Source organism: Equus caballus, chromosome 23, assembly GCF_041296265.1.
Source record: "Equus caballus isolate H_3958 breed thoroughbred chromosome 23, TB-T2T, whole genome shotgun sequence".
Lineage (NCBI taxonomy): Eukaryota > Metazoa > Chordata > Mammalia > Perissodactyla > Equidae > Equus > Equus caballus.
The window spans coordinates 23,358,015-23,370,056 of record NC_091706.1 but is presented as its reverse complement, the minus strand read 5'-3'; positions in this window follow the sequence as shown (position 1 = coordinate 23,370,056).

The following is a 12,042-nucleotide window of genomic DNA, read 5'->3' as shown; positions in this document are numbered from 1 at the left end:
GTTGGAAAATCATACACTTTTTTATCTACATAATGTCAAATACGGGCTTCTCTGGATTCACTATCCTTTAGAAAAAAATGCAAATTGGCCAAATATTTAGTATTATAAACATTTATTTATCTCTAGTTGAACCGAAGTGAATCAGAAATGAGGAATTGGAGTAGAAAAAGTGTGGTTAGGGCCTCTTAACACATAAGAAAAACGAGCAGCTGCTCAGTTGGTGAAGAGCTTCTGTGTGTGGTTGTCCAGGTTTTACACTGTACAACTCAGTGGGGGACTGTTCAGTTTATAGTCTGTGTGAATGGTATCGAAGAGTTATGTAGTGTACAATTTATATGGCCACCTATGGTCATACCTGAATTGGTGTGATTTTAAAGTATATGGACAAACTCTTCTGCCTAAACCTTCCCTTATGGATAATCACAGTATCTGATTATCTTGTCCAAGTTCCTTTATAAGGGATAAGATTTAAACAGTTTATGTAAAGGACAGTATCAATGAAGAATCACACTTTAGTTAGCTAACACATTAACTTTCCCAAACATTTTTGGTCAAAGAGATATTTTCTCTATTAGAAATCAGGAGGCTAAAATAAAGCAATAGAGGAAAGATCAGTTTTAATGGTAAAATAGGAAAATATTAGAAGCTTAAGGGGCTTTTTAGCTTATGAAGAAGCATAATACGGTATCTTAGGCGGCAAAGAAACAATTTGATAGCATCGAGGATCTGGGTTAAAAAGATACAGAAAGGAAGGAGAAAAGCTTGGCAGATTCCAGAATTTTTCATAGGGCTATCCTAATTGAAAGAACAAATATTAATTTAAAATTTACAATTATTTCTGCCTCCAGATTAGTAGGAAAAGGCCTGGAAAATATTTTAAAATAATTTATCTTCTTATCCACTTCTGCGAAGGCTAGTTGGTCTTCCCAAGATTCAGCGTTTCAGCAAATACTTATGGGCACCTCTTATTGGAGAGAGGTGATGGAGAATGCAATGGCACGTGTCGTCATTCCTGACTTCATTTAAGAGATGTAAGGTAAGCTGAGCGTGTTACTAGCAGCATAAAGACTTCTGAGGATTTAAAGAAGGTGGAGATCGCATATAGTCGTGGGGAGGATAGAGACGAGTTTTCTGGTGAAGGTCCTGTATTAGATGGACCTCAACGGACCATACAACCGGGACTAGTCACTGGGACTAGAACTGTATTCCAGGGCTCCAAAAGTCCTGAAAACGCTAAGAATTCTGGTGGGCTGAAAAGTTTTCTAATATCTTAAAATTAAGTTTGATTAGAATTGTATTTGATTTGCTCATGTTTTTATGCTAGCTGGTCTTGTTACCTTTAAGAGAGCAGTAGATTAAAAAAATAAAATGTTTTAGTGACAAGGGTTAAGGGTAATATTGGTATAAAAATATTTTCGTGATATAACCTGAATTGTCCATTTCGTCTCAGGAAAATATAGTTACGTCTTTTCAAGCCACACTCACGCTGAATCTTTAGCTACCCATACTTCATCAGTAACATCACTCTGAACAAACAACACACTATCTTTAGTGTCTTTTGGTTTATTTTGTTTTGCTCAATCCTGTTGAGACCCTTTGAGACATTGTGTAGAACGTAACTCAGAATTATCCCACTGAGGGTTGAAGGAGTTGGCGTAGCTATTTACCAACTCCTGTCTCTCATGGATTACTCTAGGGAGTAACTTCCTGGGATTTCCTGACCTGGCGCTGCTTGCTCCAGTGGCCAGATAATGCCTTCAGGCAAAGAGATGTAGGCAGCCACTGGTTTATAAGGGAGGTATCCACAGGTGATCTCCAGGAGGGCCGATACCGGCAAGGCACCAACAGAGTCACTATGGTATAATTCTTATAAAAAAGAAAAGGAAAGAAACAAAGTATAGGATTCTGTGGTCAGTGTGGAGTTGGAGTAAAAAATAAGTTTCTCTACCATTTGACTTCTTAGTAATTCTAATATTTGTTACAAATATTCCAAAAAGGGAACAGATTATGCAAGTTTTATAAAACTTACTTGAACATAGAAGATACTTTTTGAGAACCATCTTGTAGGACTAATGCATGGATCATATTTTGTAAATATCTCATTCCTGCATTTACATTATGTTCACATAACACTCCTTGGCCCTAGATGGGAGTAGGGAGATATAGAGGTAAATCTGACTTCCATCTTGCCTTTAGGTTGCTTATGATCCATTATAAAAGATAAGGTACATGTGGCAACAATTAATGTAAACTAATAAGGGGTGGAAGGGATACGGGAGATTAAAGGAAAGAAAGATTATTTCTAGCTGGGACACCAGGAAGCCTTCCTGGATGAAGTGCCCTTGACTTGGACCTTGAATTTAGGGTAGGCTTGGGGAGTGTTAAGAGAGAGGATTATTCCAAATAAATCATTAAATTATAAATAGTAAATTATTCTAGGCCAAGGAAGCAGCAAAAAGGCATGGAGGATGGAATTAATGGAGAATAGTGTTGAAAAAGTCCTTCCTTTCTAGATACTTTTAACGTCTACAGAAAGCAGGCTAGAAAAGTATGAACAAAGCATTATCTAAAACTTCTCTCAGTAATAAATCTTATATATATATATATACACACACACACACAACTTTTTTCCTGAAGAAACTTAACAATTACCTTCCCACGTTGACATACAACTTTATGCTCTTGATTGGTGAATCCAGAAAATAGTTAAAAATGTCATGAAACTCCCTGGTATTCTCTAGGCAGCTTCTGTGGGATGTCTCACCACTTTTATTACGTCTGGATCTGTTCACCCACTGACTCAACTCTGTGGAGAGCTTCCAGTTCAGGAGCTTCTGCACTCCAGAATCGGTCCATTTAACTCCAAAAACTCAAAAACATTGCTTCCACCCCTTCAACCTAAACAGGCTCTTTCAAACGCTTAGGTGAATACCTGTAACGAAAGTCCCAGGTGATCAGTTCTTGATCGATCAGTTCGGTTCTCGCGTCAGCCAGAGGATGAATGATTGATTGCACTGCAGTTCTGCTCCTTGTAAAACAATTCAGAACACATTCAATTCTATTGTTTAAAAACACCAAAAGTTTCAAGGAAAAACTTTAAGAAGACTGCTTTTCCTTTTTTAAGTTGCCTTCTAATCCTTATCTAGATATACATAGTTTTCTTATTACAATAAAGTGATTCCAATTTCATATTCTTAATTATTAATGTACCTTATTTTTATGTTTCTCCATATTCTTTTAAATTTTTATTGAAGTATCTATTTTTAAAGAATAATTTGATTGTGTCTGCAAACATGAGTACTCATTATAAAAATGTCAATCAAAACTCAAAATTACAAGAAGAAAGTTAAAAAAAATCCTCAAAATTCCACATCCAAAAATAACTACCATTAACATTTATTATACATCATTCTAGACATACTGGTATTGTATTTTAGCAAGAAAGGCACATAGAATGAAACTGAAGTCATTGCTGAACTTTAGACAAATCTCTCTTTAATACAAATATGGGGCTTGCTAAAGTGTCCCTTTAAAGTTTCTAATCAAAGCAGCATGGGTAGACTATAAAAGGCTGGAGTCTTCTTTTCTTTTGAGCTATGTGTCTCAACTTTGACTCTGCCTTTAAAGATGAGAAAATTAGATTTCCCATTTCCCTCACCCATTTTTATCTTTGTACATTATTATTTTAATATCATCAAATTATGTTTGCATCCTATTCTGTAACCATAGTTTTTATAGTCCCCAGTTCCTTCTTTTGATTCATCTCTTGGTTAATAGGATAAAGGGCTCTTGAGTTGTAAATACCTGAACTCTTTCATGCTCCAGAATAGTGCCATCCAATGGAACTTTCTTGCTGATGGAAATGTTCTGTATCTGTGCTGTCCAATACAGTAACTACTAGTCATATGTGGCTGTTGAACCTTTGAAATGTGGCCAGTGTGACAAAGGAACTGAATTGTAATTAATTAAATTAATTAATTTAAATTTTAAGCCACATGTGGCTAGTGGGTACTATATTGGATAACAGTTCTGTCTTTAATGCTTTTAGCATATCTTCATACCTTTTATATCTTCATATCAAAGATATAAAACCTTGGAACACAATTTCCTTTGGAATTTTGCAGGCATTGAATGTTGCTGTGAAAAATTCAGAGGCTACCCTGAATTTTTCTTCCTCATTTGACAATATTTTACATTTTAAGAGATCCTGGGGCAGGGCAAGAAGGCTGCTTAGAGCTGTTATAGTGGGTAGGATCCATGATATTTTGAACTATTTTCCATATTTACCAACCAGTGCTAATAACAAGGTCGCACGTCCACATGGGTACGTCAATGTGGAAAGGCTGTTATATCTGCAAGGCAGTTGGCTATTGTCCCAGCTTCACAAAAGAGAAATTTAGAGAGTTTCAAAAGTTTTTCTAATGTTGCAGAGACAGCAAATGGCAGAAATAGGATTTGAATCCAAGTCTGTTACTGCTTTTTCTATCATTCCAGTGATTTCATTTTTTTTTTTACCAGCAACAATTCTTTCCTAAAAATGAAATCTTGTGTAGAATTCTAAAATAGAAACTATTTAAAATTGTTTTTAATTCTATAAATATATTTTAAATTTCAAATGGAAAACATTAACTATTAAAAAACCAACCTATGAGAATAACAAGGCTGTTTTAATCAGCACCAAAATTTGAAGCGAGCACATGACTAACTGTTAGAGTCTCATATTACTCAGCACCCAGCTAATTTCTATCTGGCTTGCTTTATCCTGTCATGGAATTCGTGACTCATGCGGGTGCATAGTTGCAATGGCCAGTCTTGTTTTAATGGCATGCATTTCAGCTAGGACGTTCCTCAATGAAACTGAGCCAGAAACTTAAAAGAGGAGCAGTAGAAAGAGTTCGGCTTTAAAGCTGAGTCATAACCACATCTAATAAGTGCTTGCATTTCTTAACTTCAATAGAAAGGTCAGCCCCAAACTTATAGTAAAGCTCAGAGCTATCTGCGGTATGCTAGTTATCACTGATTCAATTATAATCGAATATGTGGCTACTGAGCTCTGCTAAGGTCTTGGCCAATTAGACATGTGTGAGGCTTTCCCGGTCCATGACTGAGCACAACAACCCATGATGTAGTAGGTATTTACCTGGGTGCTTTTATGTGACTGAATTTTTAAAAAAGACAGGTGTAAACCTTTATTTTTCCCATTAAGATTACAAAATGCGTAAAGCTAGTAAGGGAAGCTTTCTTCTGATATGTATAAAAAAGAAAAAAATGGATTAACCTGGCAGCATGAGTTAAATTTCTGTGATCTTCAGTGTGGTATAACTTGATAATTAGATATTAAGTTCTGCATCTTGTTTTTCTAAATGCAGTTTAAGTTATTAAAATATGCTTGAAAATCTAACCAAATTAGTCATAAAACATTGTTAAACACAGTTTGACATACTTTGTAGCCTCACTGTCAAGCCTCGTAGACCTTGATAATTGCAAATATTTAGGTCTGTGTAGCCTCTATCAAAAATCATTGCCCCAAGCTTTCATGATTTTGCTCTTCAACTCATTATTCGTGTTCTTTCTTTCGTGGTCGAGGTAAGAAAGTAGCCCTCTTGGACCTGTTTGTTCTGATGTGGCAGAGAGTTAGAGCATCTCTCTTCCTGGTTTCAGATCTTGGAGACCTTGGAGCAAGGTGTGTATGTGTTATAAAAAACGGTTATAAATTACTGGAGCCAGTGGCCCAGAAAACGGTCTAGGCTCATTATGTTGCATATTAACAAAAATCTTGTATAAGGTCCTTAGCTGGTCAGCTGTTGCTGGGAGGGCCGCCTAAATTTCTTTCACTGGCATGAATCAGCTGTTGGCAGCTCTGGAAAGGAGTCCCAGAAGTGGACATTCCTCCCCTCTGGATTTCTTTTTAGTTGAAATTCCATGCTTCTGTGGTTCTTCACCCTATTTCTATTCTGTGGCCATTTCTTATCTCCTTTACTAAAGTAGGACAGGCCCACGCAGTCAGGGGGAACACGGATCAGATGTATGCAGACGATAAAGTTTGAAGTATGCAGAAGACAAATCACACACTTGAGTTCACGTGTGCATGGGAGCAGGCTGGTTCTTCTAAGTTTAGAAACAGCCCAAGTAGTGATTCAGAGTGTGAAGTCCTTTTTCAAAGTATGGGAAGAGTAACTTACAGAAGTCGGGCACCCACAGAGAGCTAATATCCCTTAAAGCTGACTCCATGTGCGATCTGAGATGTGGGATAGGTCATTCATTGAACGAAGGAAGGTGGGGACCTTGCAGGACCTGTAGACCACCACCTGCATCTGACAAATGGGGAAACTGAGGCCCAGAGAAGTGTAATGGATTCTCTAAGGTCACAGGCCAAGTGCATGCCAGCTCAACTCTCACTTATTAAGTACTTGCTATTCAGCCAGACATTATCCTTCAAAGTAGACATAGTCCCTGTCCCCAAGGAGCTGATTGATAGTGCGGGAGCAGGCACCTGAAGAGAAATTTCAGTACAGAGTGCTAAGAGGGGGAATACATTTTCCTAAAGTGATTTTGTCACTTTATTTAATCTCCTAAGGATCCACTTCTTTACCTCCTTCTGCATCTATAATCACCAGCCAACATTTGTAAGCTTGATTATTTTATTGCTCAGAAAGCTCCTTTAAGGTAGTACTATTATTCACCCCATTTTATAGAAAGGTAAACTAAGGCTGAGGAAAGTAAGTTGCTCGTCTGCAACTGTTTTGTTGTACAATATCCTGAAAACTGTTGAAGGAATGAGAAGACAAGCCACAGACTGGGAGAAAGTATTTGCAAAAGATACATCTGATAAAGACTGTTATCCAAAATCTACAAAGAATTCTTTAAACTCAGCTATGAGAAAATGAACGACCTGATTAAAACATGGACAAAAGACCTGAACAGATACCTCACCAAAGGAGATATACAGATGCCAAACAAGCAGATGAAAACATGCTCAATAACAAAGGTCATTAGAGAATTGCAAGTTAAAACAATGAGATATGACTATACACCTATTAAAATACACCTATACACCCAAAACACTGACAACACCAAGTGCTGGTGAGGATGTGCGGCAATAGGAACTCTCATTCATCGCTGGTGGAATGCAGCATGGTACAGCCACTCTGGAAGACAGTTTGGTACTTCCTTACAAAACTAGACATATTCGTGCCATATGATCCAGCAATTGTACTTCTTGGTATTTACCAAAAGGAGGTGAAAACTTATGTCTACACAAAAACCTGCACATCAGTGTTTATAGTAGCTTTATTCATAATGGCCCAAACTTGGAAGCAACCAAGATGTTGTTCAGTAGGTGAATGGATTAATTAACTGTGGTACATCCAGACAACGGAATTTTATTCAGTACTAAAAAGAAAAAGAGTGATCAAGCCATGAAAAGACATAGAAGCACATTGAATGCATAGTACTAAGAGAAAGAGGCCAATCTGAAAAGGCTACATACTGTATTTAAACTTTGTGACATTCTGGAAAAGGCAAACCATGAAGACAGTAAAAAAGATCAGTGGTTGCCAGGGGTTCAGGGGAGGGAAGGATGAATAAAAGAACAGAGGTTTGTTAGGGCAGTGAAACTCCTCTATATGATACTGTAATGTGGATACATGTCACTGTACATTTGCCAAAACCCATAGACTGTACAACTATAAGAGGGAAGCCTAATGTGAACTGTGGACTATGGGTGATGATGTGCCAACGTAGATTCATTGATTGTAACGAATGTATCACTGAGGTGAGCATCACATTGATGTTGATAGTGGAGTAGGCAGTACATATGTCGGGGGAGGGGACATATGGGAACTCTGTACTTTCCACTCAAGTTTGTGGTGAACATAAAACTGCTCTAAAAATAAAATCTGTTGAATAGAATACTGCAAGCTTCTTTGTCCAGATTTATCAAGATTTGTTGAGAAGGTTTAGCAAGAGACTGGCCCCAGGGCCAGTGTTTTCTTTTGATCCACATGGGGAGGGGGTAGCGTCTTATTCAGTAGCGCTCTACGTAACCCTGGACCTGCTAATCACTCCATTTATTTTGAACTCCTGTACAACTTTGGGTGGATGGCAGAAGAAACTAAGGCGGAAAAGACCCTCCACCAAGAAAGAAAAGATTATGCCCCTTACACATTTTTTTACTTTATAAACTCTCACTGTATTAAATTTCCTCATTTGAAATGTATTGTTAATGGTCTTTCTCCTCCCCCACTGGAGGGTGGGCAGATTATTACCAGGTCACACTGACTTTGCACAGGGCATACATTATGAGAAGGGCCCACTGGGTTTATTATTAATCCTGTATATAATAGGAAAAAAAAAACCCCAAACAAAACCCTCTGCACTCCCCTGACCCTTTGCTCCTGTTTGCATTGTTGTTGGCTGTGGTGTGCTGCCGCTGCCCTGATGGAAATGCCAAGCACAGCCCCTTCTTTGAATTTAACACTACAATCATAAATCGCTTGTCCATTTATAAATAAAATAAAATGTGGGATATGATGGAGCTCGAGAGAGTGTATTGTCTGAAACTCTTGGAGCCCATTCTCAGCACAGATGTGCCAAAGCTGTTTGGCAAAGTATAAATTGAGCTGGATGTTAGGGGTGTTCACAGCCCTCTGGAGGCAGGTGGGCTGGTACTTGGCTGCGATTGCCTCAGAGCATCAGAAAATGGCAATTGCCTGAGAGTTTTCATGTTTTTTCCTGGTTCTCCAGTATAACTGCTAGGGTTGATTTGAAATAGCCAAGAGTATTACTGATTGAAAAAAAATCTTAGAGGCATCATATTCAAATAGTGCATAAAAAGGATACTTCTGTCTCTACAGGACAGATGTAAAGATAAAGCAGAATTTATTTCAGAAATACTAAGAGGTTCTTGAAGATTGACTTCCACATTGGATATGTTACTTCTTTCTATGTTAGTAATATTTCCATGGAATTAGAGTAGGACGTGGAACCTTATGAGTTAGTGCTAACTGGTCATTGAACAAGAATGGTGTGCAAGTGACTTGAGAGATAGTCCTGCATCTTGGAGAGTGTAGTAGCAGCTGGAAGCTGGTGCCACCTTCAGTTCTGCTACTAATTAGTGTTCTGAACTGAGTGGGACACTTAAATTTCACAGCCTCTGATTCCTCCTCCTTTGTGAAATCTGGCAAAGGGCAAAGGTTGAGCAGGGTTAGCCTGTGGTCACCAAGGTCCTCCCTGGTTCTAGCACTTTATAGTTGAATGAAAATAAACTGGGATGCCAGGGGTCAACTTTGGATGTCTTCCTTTGAGTAGCCTGCCCTAGGCTTCTCTGTCAACACAGTGTAGGGGGTCTATAGGAGCCATTGACCCTCCTGTCTGCCCCCTGCTACGGAACGTACAGACCACATAAGAATTCCAATTCTCGAGGCTGGCCCTGTGGCCGAGCGGTTGAGTTTGTGCACTCTGCTGCAGGTGGCCCAGTGTTTCGTTGGTTCGAATTCTGGGCGCGGATGTGGCACTGCTCGTCAAGCCATGCTGAGGTGGCGTCCCACATGCCACAACTAGAAGGACCCACAATGAAGAATATACAACTATGTACCAGGGGGCTTTGGGGAGAAAAAGGAAAAAAATAAAAAATCTTTAAAAAAAAAAAAAAGAATTCCAATTCTCCAGCCTATGGGGTTTAATATTTTGTAGTTAGAAAACACTTCCACACATATGATTCTCTTAAAAATCCTCTGAGATGGGTACTGTGATCTTCTGTTCTCGTACCGTTACAAATGAGGAAAGTATTTCAGACAGACGAATTGTGCTCACACAAACCATGTGGAAGCATCCCAGGCAGTCATGGACTGGTGGTTGAGTGTAGCCTTAGGAGTGGAAGAGACCTGGGTTTGAATCCTGACTCTGCCATTTATTCTTTCTGTACTTATGGGCAAATTACTTCATCTCAGTTTCTGCATTTATACAAAGGAGATGGTAACACTCAAAGGAATGTTTTAACATAATGTGTGTGTTGGGGGGCAAAGGAATGTTTTTATATAATGTATGGAAAATGCCTTACGTGGAGTAAAATACCATCCATGGAGCAAATTCTTCAAAATGACAGCTATAATGATTACTTTATTATTAACTGGAGGCGCCAGGCCTTCTGATTCATGATCTTTCTACTATACCTAGCATCTATTGGTAGCAGAGACATTTTTATGATCCTGATCTCATTAATGTTTGGAGGTCAGTTTCTCTAAAAAGTGTCAATTTACGGCCAAGAAGGTCCTGTGTGGGTCAGGACCTGCTGGGAGGGCCACATACACCTGCTATTGAATGGAGTGAAAATGGGCCATAGGTCAGCCTAAAAGAACTGGAAACATCTTTTCACACTTCTCAAGGAAAACAAAAGCAAAGCCCAACCAATCCACCCCCAGTTTTTTTTTTTTTTTAGGACGATTAGTCCTGAGCTAACATCTGCTGCCAATCGTCCTCTTTTTGCTGAGGAAGACCGGCCCTGAGCTAACATCTGTGCCCATCTTCCTCTACTTTATATGTGGGGTGCCTACCACAGTATGGCTTGCCAAGCTGTGCCATGTCCATGCCTGGGATCTGAACCAGCGAACCCCAGGCTGCTGAAGGGGAGCCTGTGAGCTTAACCGCTGTGCCACAGGACCGGACCTGCACCCCCAGTTTTTTTTAAAAAACGCTGTTCTTGTAAAAATAATGTAGTTTACTTTAAATGTTTTTGGAACAACAGCATAAAAAGGAAGGAATTAAAAAAACATATTGCATGTGCTTCTATGCCTTATAAACATACTGCTCACCTAATGATATAATTTATTTGTTTCCTTTGCAGGGAATTATTGTCCTTGTCATTCTTCTTGGTCACAGTTACTATCAGCTATAGGTATAATTCAGTATCCTAAAAATATGGGCTTCAGCTCCTGCTAATCCTAATTATTAGTGATTATTAGGCTTGAGGGAATGAAGGGGAGTGGGAACATGGTACTGGCTGGCTATCTTGGCAGTTCTTTCAAAGGCTTAAATTTTCTTTCAGGCTGCAAAGGAGAAACCATAAAGTCTGAAAATGAAGCTCAGGTCTTAGAGTTGGAGACCTGGTTCCAGCCTGTTATTAATGCTCTGTTACTGTAGGTAGGACATTCATTTTCTCTGAGCCTCAGTTTTACAATCCAAAAAGCACAGAATTGGGTCTAGGAATTAAGATTGATTCTTAATTGCTAAAGTCTCCTGATATGTGACTCCAAAATATAGTGCTTATCAACCTCATAGGTCTGTTCAGAGTTCACTTCTGCATGGCTGTAGATGCCTCCTGATGTTTTCCAAGTCCTAGCTACTTTAAACCTCATGGACATGCTATCAGTTTGCTATTGTTGCGAAGTATGCTGCATGAAAACCATGCCAATCTCACTGGCTAATACTTACAAATATTTATTCTTATAGATCTGCAGGTCGACTGAAAGAAGCTGACCTTGGCTGGGTGGCTCCGTTACTCTTGGTGGCGCTCACTCAGATATGTGGGGGTCAGTTGGCTGAGTTGGGCAGGATAGACCCTGCTCCCCAAGTCTCTCATCCTGTTGCTGGAGCCAGCGGGCTAGTAAGGGCATGTAAAAACAGAAGTATATGAGAGAAGGCCAGTCAGTCAAGGGCTTTTCAAGTCTTTGGTCACAACACATTTACCAACATTCCATTGGCCAAAACAAGTCACATAGTCAAACTCAAAGCTAAGGGTAGGGAAACAAACTCTATCTCTTTAGTAGGATGAATTGCTGAATTATCTGGTAAAGGAGGTGGATATAGAGAGGGCTGAAGCCTTGGGCCACTGGTGCAATCTACTAGAAAATAGCCGCCTTTAGGAAATGTGAAGCTTCATTATCACCTCCCACACGCGTTTGCACTGGTTGGTCTCAGGAAGACATTATCTGCACCTGATACCTGTATCTTGGGGAATGGAAAATCTGGGTCTACCCTCCTTGAGACTCATATTTCCTCCTAATCGGGTATATAGGATTGCATGGGTTAGGGCTACTCAAAATA